Raw genomic sequence first — 11,587 nt, 5'->3', positions numbered from 1 at the left:
GCCTTTTTTTTTTTTTTTTGGAAAAACAAAATGGTTCATGATGGTTTTTCTTTCCAGAAACGGAAGAGAAGCCGGAAACACGGTCTGAGCTTCTGTGACATTAACGACAAATTCTGCCCCGGGTTTCGGAACCATCCCTAGACATCACAAACACTCATGAATAACAAAAAATGGGGCGAGCGAATGGTAGATCAGGGCCATGAAATGTCTGACATTGGACCCATTTAATATGAAAGTTTCGTTCCTCGGGCCCCGGTTTGGTCCAGGTCTTATCCACAACGGCCGCTTAGTTTGATTCGCCCGGATTTGGTGCACACCACACCTGACGTCTGGCCCATATGTGGCGGAGCTGTGGCTGAGACGAGGCAGCCGCACTCGCCCTGAATCAAGATGCTTTGCTTTCTGGGTAACAGTAAATCTAACAAACCTTTCTCTGTGATACAAGTTAAAGATTTGATTTCAAACCTCAAAGTGATTACTTCCTCCATCTGTGTGATGGACGTCAGCGCGTATGCTACAGGCGGGAAACGGCTGTGATGAGCCTGGTGTCGGATACTTTATAATTCAGCAGCAAAACAGGCAGCGAAGGCACAACTAATACCACATCTGAAACACTTCATTATCCGACTATTGCAAAGTCATTTAAGCCAATTACATTACAATTAAATTACACCAGAAAAACCCAATCAACCCTCTGACTCTGCACCAGGTACAACAATGCAGCGCACTGTCCAGTTGTTTTAACAATGAGGCGGGATCAGTTCATGTGCTTCATCTGACTCAAGGAAAAACATGGAGTCAACGTACGCAGGACGAGATAATGAAAAATATTTCTATTCTACGGTTTCAACTTCTTGCGTCTACATGGTGTTTGTCCATAATATAAGGAAGTGATTGATTAGTGTGTTTGTTTTTCCTGCCAGGCCTCCACACACAGGAGGAGAACCCCTGGACCGAACTGGCCGCCCGTCTCTGGGATGTATGTGGTTTGTGACGGCAGCTGGAGGCGGCCATTTCTTATGTGGCTGCTCAATAATTCAGCACAGCAGCGGTCCACATGAAGGCTAGCAGGGAGCGGCGGCTCTCTGATGTCAGTGTGGAGCGCCACGTGTTGTGACAGTTGAAAACGCTGTCCCAACTTCACCCCAACCACACACACACACACACACACACACACACACACACAGAAACAAGCTTTACCACGCAGTGCTAAGAAACACCCTCCGCACGACACTGCTGCAGGAGAACTGATGACGATGAGGGAGTTGAGACGAGCACTTTTTAGCTTCCAGTGCAGAGTTTGTGGCAACAGAGTGAGTTTAAACCTCCAGACTGTGGCTTCATGAGAAGCTGCTGATGTACAACATATGCTGTTCACTTTAAAGCTACGGAGAAACACTTCAGACGCCTGCTGCTACTGCTGCTGCTGGTCACGGAGCAAACTGCCCCGTCATCGTTTCACCACAGAAAACATCCTCTCAACAATCTCATCCATTCAACACTCAATCCAACAGAAACCTGAACATAAATTTATTGATGCAACAGAAATAAAAAAGACAAAAGGAGCGTCTTTGCAGTTCTAATAAATGCAGTGAGGTAACTGAAAACACAGCTCGATATAAACAGTTCAGAGACACGATATGAGAAATATAAACAGGCCTCAGTGTGAAGCTCTTCCAACAGGACGAGCTCTAACGGCAGCAGGTGGGACTCATGTCCAGAATAAATGCAGAGCGTGTCACAGTCATTAAGGCAGGACACACTGAGGCCTGATGGGACCTGAGCAGCAGGAAGCCGCCACTCAAATAATCAGGTCAGTGGTCAGGTACAAACCAGGCCACGGACTCCGGCTCTGAACCTGCTGCGGTCACAACAATACACTCACTAATAAACCCTGTGACCTGTCTGTCCACTTTGCTGCTGTGACACTGCAATCTCCCCAGTGTGGGACTCGTAGAGGACTATCTTATCTTATACACTGTCAACAGTATATTTATGTTTATTTATCTTTGTTCAGCTCTGTTGTCCTTGTTCTGCTGTGTGTGTGTCCGCCTCCCTGGACACTGTTGTTAGTACTTAGTACTGTGTGTAAGCTCACTGAGAGCCTCTGGAAACCAGATCAGATTCCTTTAATGCACGTGGCCAATAAAGCTGATTCCTGTAATCAAGTTCAAGTTCAAATCCTTTATTGTCACAACAGTGAAACTCTTAAGTCTTAGCTATAAATGTGAAAGACTATGATATTTGAAAATAAATAGAATAGAAATATAAGCTTTTAAAAATCAGCAATAATCTTAGTATAATAATAAATAGTATAAATTATGAGCAGATAATGTATTTAAGAACAATTTCACAGAACATTTGAAATGTTAAAAAAAATCTGAGCAAATGAGCTTGGAGTCTGTATCACCTCTCAGCAGGTAAACCCTCTGCCCTGATTGGCCCAAATACTGTGACTTCATGTAATACATTAAAAAAAATTTCCTATGTTTTTTTTTGATTGTTTTTTATTTCATAGCAAATGTTAGAATAAATGCAATTTTAAAAAACATAGTAGTGTTGAATCTCAATCTCTCCATAGAAGTAGGAAATAATAATAATAATAATAATAATGATGATAATCTATTTTTGTAGAACATCTTTCATACAATAAATACGGCTCAAAGTGCTTTATAATGAAGACATTTAATGCACCAAATGCTTCACATGAAAATTGATGGAAAAAACCCACTTGATAATTATACAAATAAAGTAAAACCAACTGAATAATAATAATTATAAATGTAATAATAAAAAAATAGAATGCAGCATTTTGATCATTATTGCTTTTGCTTTGTTGTCAGAGCATTTTGTAAATAGAGGTAGAACAGTTACCAGTTTCACTCTTACAGTTTAAATTTTAATTATCACTATGACCGTGGTGGATAACCGTGTACTGCCACTGGTCCCTTGTCCTCTTCTGTGACAAAGATGTGTTGGAAATGTTATTACTTTAATGTTTAAATGCAAACAAAAAGTGCTGCTAATTATTTATTAGTGGTTTCGATAATAAAACTTGAAAGTGAAAGTTATTACTTTATGAACATTTCAGCACATTTTAACAATACCACGATCATTCTGATAACCATGATAATCTGGGTCACTATAATCATGATATTCACATTTGATACCGTTTTGTTTGCTGTGTTTTTAATGGTGTAAATAAAGTTATTATTATTTTGTAAGAGCTGCAGCGGTGCATTGGTGTCCGTACTGGGAAAGTCAAAGCAGGTTAAAGACTAAAATAAAGAGAAGTTTTTTGTTGTAAATATAATTACCAGGTGTCTTCTCTGATCTCTGCAGGCGGCATGTTCTTTACTTTGGTGCGTAACTGACACGTGAGTGAAAACCTCCGGAATGGTCCTTTAAACCACAGACTCACCGCTGAGGACACTGGGATAAAAACATAACCAAGTCCCACACGACCAACACAGCGTCTCTAACTGAACACTGGACACACAAAGTAAAACACTACATGACGCTGACACGAGTTTGAATTGGGGTTTTTCTGCCACATGCTGTGTTATGTTTTGGTTACATCATGCTGGATCTGACCGGAGGCTGATGTAAACACAACCGTTAGCTGCTACATTAGCATGTTTCAGCCGCTGACAGCCGGTTTAAACCGGCCCGCAGCACCGGGCGGACGAGCCGCGGGTTGTCTCTTACCTGTAGTTGTACGAAGGGAACTTGCTGCTCTCTCTCAGCATCGTCCTGTACAGAGAAATCACCTGCGCTCGTGTGGACGCCGCCATTATGCTGCGAACACCGCTGCTGCGCGACCGTTTGATTTCAGGACCCCTGATGACGCGTGTCCAAAGAGCGCCTGTCGACATTTCCTCTTTTCTTACTCTTCCTGTGCTGATCTATTTAAATTCACATCCACACGTACGAGATATATTATTATAAAAAGTCCCCACAACAACGTCGAGTTAATTTTAAACAAGATTTAAATAATATTTACAGTCGTGTCGCTTCACAGGCGCGTCCCCGCTGCCCTCACAGCAACACGACGCTGGAGTCTGACACAAGGTGAGTTAGCTTCGTTGATTTTAACCTCTTAAAAATCCACTTTAAACAGATATGTTGTGTTTTTTATGAATGAATGACACTGTGAGGTGAAAGCACCCGACTATAGGACACAAACCGGCGGCATGTCGGCTCACACAGCGCGGTATTTCCCTCCAAACGTGTCCTTGTTGTGGGTCAGCGTGTTAGCTGCTGTGCTACAAACACACCTGACAGAGCTGCAGCTGCACAGCTAGCTTTTTAAAAGTGTTGTATTTTAATTAAGCACCAGCACATACAAAACTAATGTGCATGTGAGTCATCACGCTGCTGTGTGGAGCCGTGTATTACTGTGTGCACATGTTTGTCAGGTTACCTCACCAGGAGATAGACTGTGACCTGATCATTTCATCATGACTGTCAGGGTTACAGACATGACACTAAAGCTCATGAACACACCTGACTCCAACAGCCTCCTTCAAGTGGCTTCAATATGAGATAAAAGCAACTTTACAATGAGGTGAAACAGTTTCTGGTGGTTTTAAAAACTGCACACTAAAGTATTTCACACACTGCCTTTCTAAAACACCAGAGAATGTGTGTGTGTGTGTGTGTGTGTGTGTGTGTGTAAACTACTTTAGTTAAATGATTTAGCCAGAAGCTAAAGTTGGGTTAGGGTTATTTATGGTTCATGGTGACAGAAAGCTTTGGATGTTTTGTGTTGTGGTATTTTGGTGTTTTGAGGCTGGTATTTCTTTCAGGTCAGCTCAGGACGCTGCACTGACTATTATTCAACAAGAATTTGCATTTCTTTTTGCGTGCAGATTGAACAAATGTTAATACAGCATGTAAAGTATTGAGCTGACAGAGGAGTTGGTCGGTGTAGTTTTGAACTTCTGGCAGAGCCAGGTCAGCTGTTTCCTCCTGAGGGTAAAAGGCTAAAAGCTACGGACGAAGATGTAAATAAGAAATAAAAAAGTAAAACGACTCGCTTGTATAAACACAATGCACTACGTCTGTTAGGGAAAATGAGTCAGATGTTCAAACACAGTAGAACCAGAGAGGCTGAAGTGTTTGATGTGACCTTTGACCTCTGGGTCAGTTTGCCGGGCTGACGAATCGCACTGAAACACACTGATGAGACGTCAGAGCGGAGCTGACATCTCTGTTCGGAGACACAGCTACTGTACACACACACACACATACACACACACACACACACACACACACACACACACACACACACACACATACACAGAATGAGTTCTGTGTTAATGCCATTTCAATTTAATCAATTCTCTGATATTAGCGTGTGTGTGTGTGTGTGTGTGTGTGTATGTCTGTGAACAGTATGCTCTTTAGCAATGGATGTGTGAAAGGTCAGAGACACATCCTGTTTGTTGATGTCCTGCTGTCTTTTAGTGTAAAGGTCAATGGCACTGCTGTGTGTGTGTGTGTGTGTGTGTGTGTGTGTGTGTGTGTGTGTGTGTGTGTTTGTGTCTGATGCGGAGATTGTGTTTACATTGTATGTCTATAAGCATTCAGGTATATGCTGATGTAGAAAGTGTTGTGATTAGTTTGAAGTTGTGTGTGTGTGTGTGTGTGTTCATTAATTCAGAAAACAGGATTTTATAGTGAAAAAAATTAATTACATAATTATCTCAAAATTCTGAGATAATTATCCTGTTAATTGATAACAACAGCAGATTTAACGTGTTGTGTTTCTGCAGTGGAACGAGGTTATGTGCTAAAAGCGAACCAGAGTTGTCCCTGTGTCAAGCTCATTATATCTATTGATGGTTTTTGTTTGACTGTTTGTAGCTCGTGTTGTCGTCTCCTCTCAGAGTGGACATCTGTATATCTTGAGATAATTGTATGATATTATCATTCGTTTTGTCTGTTTGTTTGTTCTGTTGTTGTCACAGTCAAAGCATTTCAATACAGTATTTTACTCTTTTGGTTTTATGAAGGTGAAAACTGACACTGTCCATGTAAAAGCCCAACCAGGGAGGAGAGCTGAAGATTAGCAACTAGCTCTAAACTCTCTGTGCAACACCTCAGTTCATGCTTTGTATTGGAGCAATGTTAAACTGCTTCGTCCCTGTTAGAGTTAATACATGAATAAATAGATAAACTCAACTATCACATGAGACTAAAGCAGTTTGTTCTCACAGTGGAATCTGATTAACTGATCATTAAAAGGGTTGCCGATTAATTTATGACAACTGACTTAATGAATTAATCAGCTCCTATAAACATTAATTGAGCCACTTGTGTCGCTTTTCTCTGCGTAACTAACCCCCGCTACATCGTCTCATCGGTGTCGTCGTTCTGTTGTTTTACACAGACTCAGACTGAAAGGCAGCTGCTGGGTTGTAACTCCTGTTAGGGAATGGATTATGCCAATGAGGATCCGAACAAGTAAAGAATTAGAACTGTGTGTGTGTGTGTGTGTGTGTGTGTGTGTGTGTGTGTGTGTGTGTGTGTGTGTGTGTGTGATGGACGGCTCTACAGAAGCGACAGATCAATAACGGAGGATTTCCTTCAGTCCCAGCTGACTGGACGAACTCTCTCTGTCTTATTGGATCTTTCAGTGTGAGTGGTGCAGATCAGCAGAAGCTGCTGTTAGTGTCGGCGTTCACACTCGGCTCCTAAATGCTTTTTTATCCAGTCTCAATCCAGTGCCACATCTGCTTTCTCACTATCAGACGCTTATCAAGTCATCAGACCCTGGCTGTGCTCAGACTGAAGGCAGCTCTGTTGTCACACGTCTCAGTCTGAAACCGTCAGGACGGAGCTGAAACCTTCTGAAGGAGATTTGATGGAAGATTGAGAGATGTGCTTTTTATCCTTTTATTTTTCCACTCCTCGGGTGACACATCTGCACCAGCTGTACTCAGAAATCAGTTTCCTCTCACGTTTTTTAACTGGAAGCTTGAAGATACTAGAACCACCTCCTCGTGGTCGTATCCCTCCGCCACGCAGACTAGTTCCAGGTCACATCCCTGTTTATCCAGAGTCAGAGAACATAGGAACCAGTTGTGTGACATTTCGTCATAATTGCTGCGTGTTTTGAGTACGTTTTGAGTAATGGCTAAAAAGTGTCGCGACCTTGACCTTTGACCTTTAGCCACAAAAAGCTAATCGGTTCATCCTTGAGTCCCAGTGACATTTGGGCCAAATGTGAAGCTGTTCCTTGGTGGAGTTCTTGAAATATTGCGCTCACAAGGCCAAAATCATGTCTGTTTTTCATTGAGTCCAGGTGAACGTTTGTACCAAAGTTGAAGACGTTCTGTTAAGGTGTTATGGAGATATCGCATTCCCAAGGCCAAAATCATGTTTTGGCAGGTCACCGTGACCTTGACCTTTGACCTTTGACCACCAAATTCTAATCAGTTCATCCTTGAGTCCTGGCGAATGTTTGTGCCAAATGTGAAGACGTTCCTTCAAGGCGTCACTGAGATATCGTGTCCGTGTTGTTGCCTGACTGTCGCCGGCGTGGAGGACAAACAAAGCAGCGAAGAAACAGGCTCCACAGTAAATAAAGGAATCAGCAGCGTTGAATCAGCAGCGTCAGTCAGACAGAAAACTACATTAACAGCATGGGCTGTCTTTGAGGAAGTTGTGTGGGCCTCCGTCAGAGTTACAGGAACTTGTGTGTGTTTGGACCTGAGTCCGTGTGATGTGGTTGTGGTTGAATCACCGCTGTGAGCTGCAGATTGAGTTTTCTGTCCGTCTCCTTTCTGCCTGGTGGATCAAACCCCCCGACGTTCCTCCCATCGATCGCTTCCTGCCGTGTTCAGATCTGCAGAAGAATCTGTCTGGGACACATCAGCCCGTGACCCGAACCTGATCGCTTCGAATCCATCCACGCACCCGACCGGCCGACCCTCCACCCATCCAGTCCTCCACCTCATCCTCCTCTCCGGATCAACACACTCTTCTGCATCGTTCGTTCTGCAGCCTGAGGTAGGTGGACAGGTGTGTGTGTGTGTGTGTGTGTGTGTGTGTGTGTGAGAGAAGCTCCAACAGATTGCTCTAGTGTGTGTTGTTGTTTCACTGTGTTCAACATATTGATTCTGCCCTTTGCATTTTCATTCTATTTAAATTCTTTACTTAATGTACGTGTGCATGTGCATGTCGGTGGCGTGCACGAGTCATGTGAGAAGGCGTTGTCGTGAAGGCCGAACTGAAATCGCCAGCTGTTCCCGCCCTTACTGTTGCTACTGTTGCGTCGTAAAGTGCGGCTCCTGTTGCCTAGCAACCTTGACAACACGTACCTTTCTTTCCACAAAACCCTTTTGTTGTAAGTCTCTTGGTTTTAACAGCGGGACCGTCAGCTGTTGAACTGAAACACAATACTTAGACTTCACAGTGTGATCCTCAGGCTCTCTGTCAGTGTTGGCTTTCGTTACCGAAGCGCAATGAATCTTGGGATATGTTGGGCTCGGGTAAAGAAGGACGCGTTTCTCAGCTCAACTCAGGAAGGAGAGGGTGTGAGCATATTTCCTGTAACTTGACAGGTTGTTGGAGGAAACGACCACGAGGAGGTGATGGTAGTTTTTATCGCTGAAGCTCCGTAAACGTCGTCCAGAATCATCTCTCAGTGCGATTTAATAAAATGTGTTTGAAATAAACTTCCTCAGCATTCGACAGATGTTTGGACAATACGTTTTCGACAGATGTTTTGGGAGCTTTTGCTTTGTTTGTTTAGTCTGTGATGTTTGCTCCTGTTTGCACCTGCACGCTCACCTGAGCTGACGCCACCAGGACTCCGTAGAGGCGACGTGTTTTTTCTTTTCGTAAATGACTCCAGACGGCGACCTCCGCCCGACGTCACCAAGTGTAGAGAGAAACGCAGAACTGCTGCTGCTGCAGATATCGTTGTGCAGAAACAGATGTTAGGAGCTAAACAAATCAGACGCGTCCCTTAACAACATTATGAACAGAATCTGGACGCCATTACACCTCCACGTGTTTAGTCGCAGGTGAGCATGATTTACTGTGACGTTCACTGAAGCACAGAACTGTCAAACACTGAGGATCCAATTGACTTTTAGATCAGTGTCTCACTCATTCCGACAGTTTATCCACAAGAGAAGAAAATATTGATTAGAAACAGGAAACGGCATCAAAACCATGATGTGAAAGCAGTTAGACGATGTGTGAATGTGAATCCTGCTGCAGCTGTGTCTCTGTCCGAGCAGATGAGTCTCTCCGGCTGCAGAGGAGCCGCGGACGCTTCACTGTCGGTCTCGGGCTGATGGGAGTGACGTGACGTAAACAAACCGGGCGTCTGCTTTAATTGGCAGAAACATGGAAATATAGTGTGTGTTTGATGTGGTGCTGAGGAGCGGGAGGAAGTCGCAATCAAAGGCTGCAGCCACTGGACTGAAGGGTCCGTGATCCATGATGTTTATGGAGTCAGAGGGTTTGGGACTAACATCTGCAGCAGATGTGTCCAGGACAGGAAGAGCAGAGGCTGGTGCTTTTATTCATTTCATCCTCAGGAGTAATTCACAGTGTAATATAGATACAGTCAAAGAAAAACGACTCAAGGTCCACGAGGATCTTCAATCACCAAGCAGAACCATATATAAGGTTTCATTTAGAGCGGAGGCAGAGGTCCCTGTGTGATCACTTAAGACCCGGTTCTGGTCCCAGGCCGCCGGCTGTCGACGGAGGCGGATACGAAGGTTTTAATGGCGAGCAGCGTGTGTGATCTCAGTGCTGTGGAGGACGGCTTTCATTTCAGTCTCCGTACAGTCACTGTTGAAGGAGTTTATACAGCAGAATCCGACTTTACAACACTACAAAATAAAAGCAGGGAACCGTCAGTGGACAGTCGCCGATCAGCTGGACACATATTATTAGATATGAGCTTGTGACATTTAGCACCTTCCTAATAGCAGCATGTTCAGAGTTAACGACCGATAGACTCGAGCTCCTCTGTAGATTTCTCTTTAATGTGTCAAATAATTCATCACATGACACATGAAACAATCATGGTGCTCACTGATGTGTTTTTTTTAACTGCCACTGGGGGTCGCCAGAGTCAACACGTTTTAAATTCAACACATAATTTACACCAAACACAAACTTTAATTTCATCGTTTCATTCTTCGCTTCTGCTCTTGCTTTAGTGTCGGTGGCTGTCGCCCTGAACAGGGACGGAAATTAGTCGTCTGTGTGATGTGAACACCTTCCTGATTTAGTAATGACACACACACACACACACACACACACACACACACACACACACACACGGGCCAGGAGTGGATATGTGGCTGTGGTCTAAATGAAGTCTGCTGCCTGTTTCCCTCCATCCGTCAGTGATGGAGGGGGGAGAGCAGATCAGAGCCGCAGCCTTCATTAGCTTACATAATAACAGGGGGGCCATCCTCGTCCGGCGCTCTCCCTCTGCCTTCGCCTGTAATTACCATCCATCGTACGTTTCATCCAGGGAGACGTCACCTCTACATCTCGCTGCAGCCGGAGCCTCGAGTGCTGCTTCACGTTTGCCCGGCTCCTGTTGACTCTCAGTGCGCCAAATTAAAACGCTTCTCATAAAAGGTGCAAAGAATAAGTTGTTTACTTATTAACAGCAGGATTCGCTTTTAATTTAGGACGTGTTCTCAGGATGTAGTGAAGCTGATGATGTCACGGCGTTACTGAGATGTCGTGTCCGCGAGAATGAGACGGACGGACAACCTGAAAACAATATGGTTAATAAAGCAGCAGAGGTGTATGAACAATATGAACTCAAACACAGACAAAACGCCAAGTTGCTAGGCAACGCAGTAGTTGTTGATGTCGGACAGTGTTGCACACACCTGTCTGAACGTCGCTCTGCGTCTGTAAATCCAGCTGCTCTGCTGGTTCTCAGGATCCACCGGCAGTATTTTAGCATTTAGCGTTAGCCACTCCCAGCATGCACCTGTTGGTCACGCAACACGGCAGGTGTGTTTGATTTGGGAGCTTCTTCTCTGCTGCAGCTGCTGATTTGACTCTTTACGTTTGTTCATCGTAACTTCATCATTTGATTTCGACTTTAAATGAAAGAAAAATACTTCAAGTAAAGTTACTGAGTTACTCTAAATACTCCAAAAAGTACAAGTACACCAAAAGAAAACGACCTTGTTACAGAAAGGAGAGTAAAAGTAATTTGTTACTCTCCGCTGCCACCGACTGAGAGCCACATATTGTTCATGCTGATCGTCCCGTCCCTCAGTCGCTCTCTGTTCTCCTCAGTGCGACGTCTGGTTCTGTCCTCGCTGCAGTGATGTTGGTGTGACGCCCGTTCACGGTCGGACGCTCAGCGTGGCGAATCAGACCTGAAGCTGCTGCTGCTGCTCCGACAGTGAGACCAGGAGAGAATCCAGGAGCCGCAACATACAGGAATACAGATGTAATGCCACTGAAAGCGGCCATTAGCCAGTTAATCACCTTGGCTGCAACTCTTCAGATTCAGCTCTCACATACAGATTTAATCCCAGCCGGGTTTTACTGTTTTATTACTCAAATTAAGCACTAATGAATT

General features: G+C 44.1%; 1 protein-coding gene across 1 annotated transcript in view; it reads left to right on the top strand.

Moving 5' to 3' along the window:
• Window positions 1–4,033: 4,033 nt before the first annotated feature.
• Window positions 4,034–11,587, top strand: part of fars2 (phenylalanyl-tRNA synthetase 2, mitochondrial) — a 68,792-nt gene continuing 61,238 nt past the window's right edge. Inside the window, exons 1-2 of the mRNA XM_087179040.1 lie at window positions 4,034–4,071; window positions 7,851–8,016. The gene's annotated coding sequence lies outside the window, so the exon portion shown is untranslated. The remainder of the gene's footprint in view (window positions 4,072–7,850; window positions 8,017–11,587) is intronic.

The sequence above is a fragment of the Seriola lalandi genome, unplaced genomic scaffold (genome assembly GCF_002814215.2).
Source record: "Seriola lalandi dorsalis isolate HSWRI2012SDOR001 ecotype SW California unplaced genomic scaffold, Sedor1 jcf7180002054771, whole genome shotgun sequence".
Classification (NCBI taxonomy): Eukaryota; Metazoa; Chordata; class Actinopteri; order Carangiformes; family Carangidae; genus Seriola; species Seriola lalandi.
Note: the sequence above shows the minus strand (reverse complement) of the source record. Positions and strands in the feature narration are given on the sequence as shown.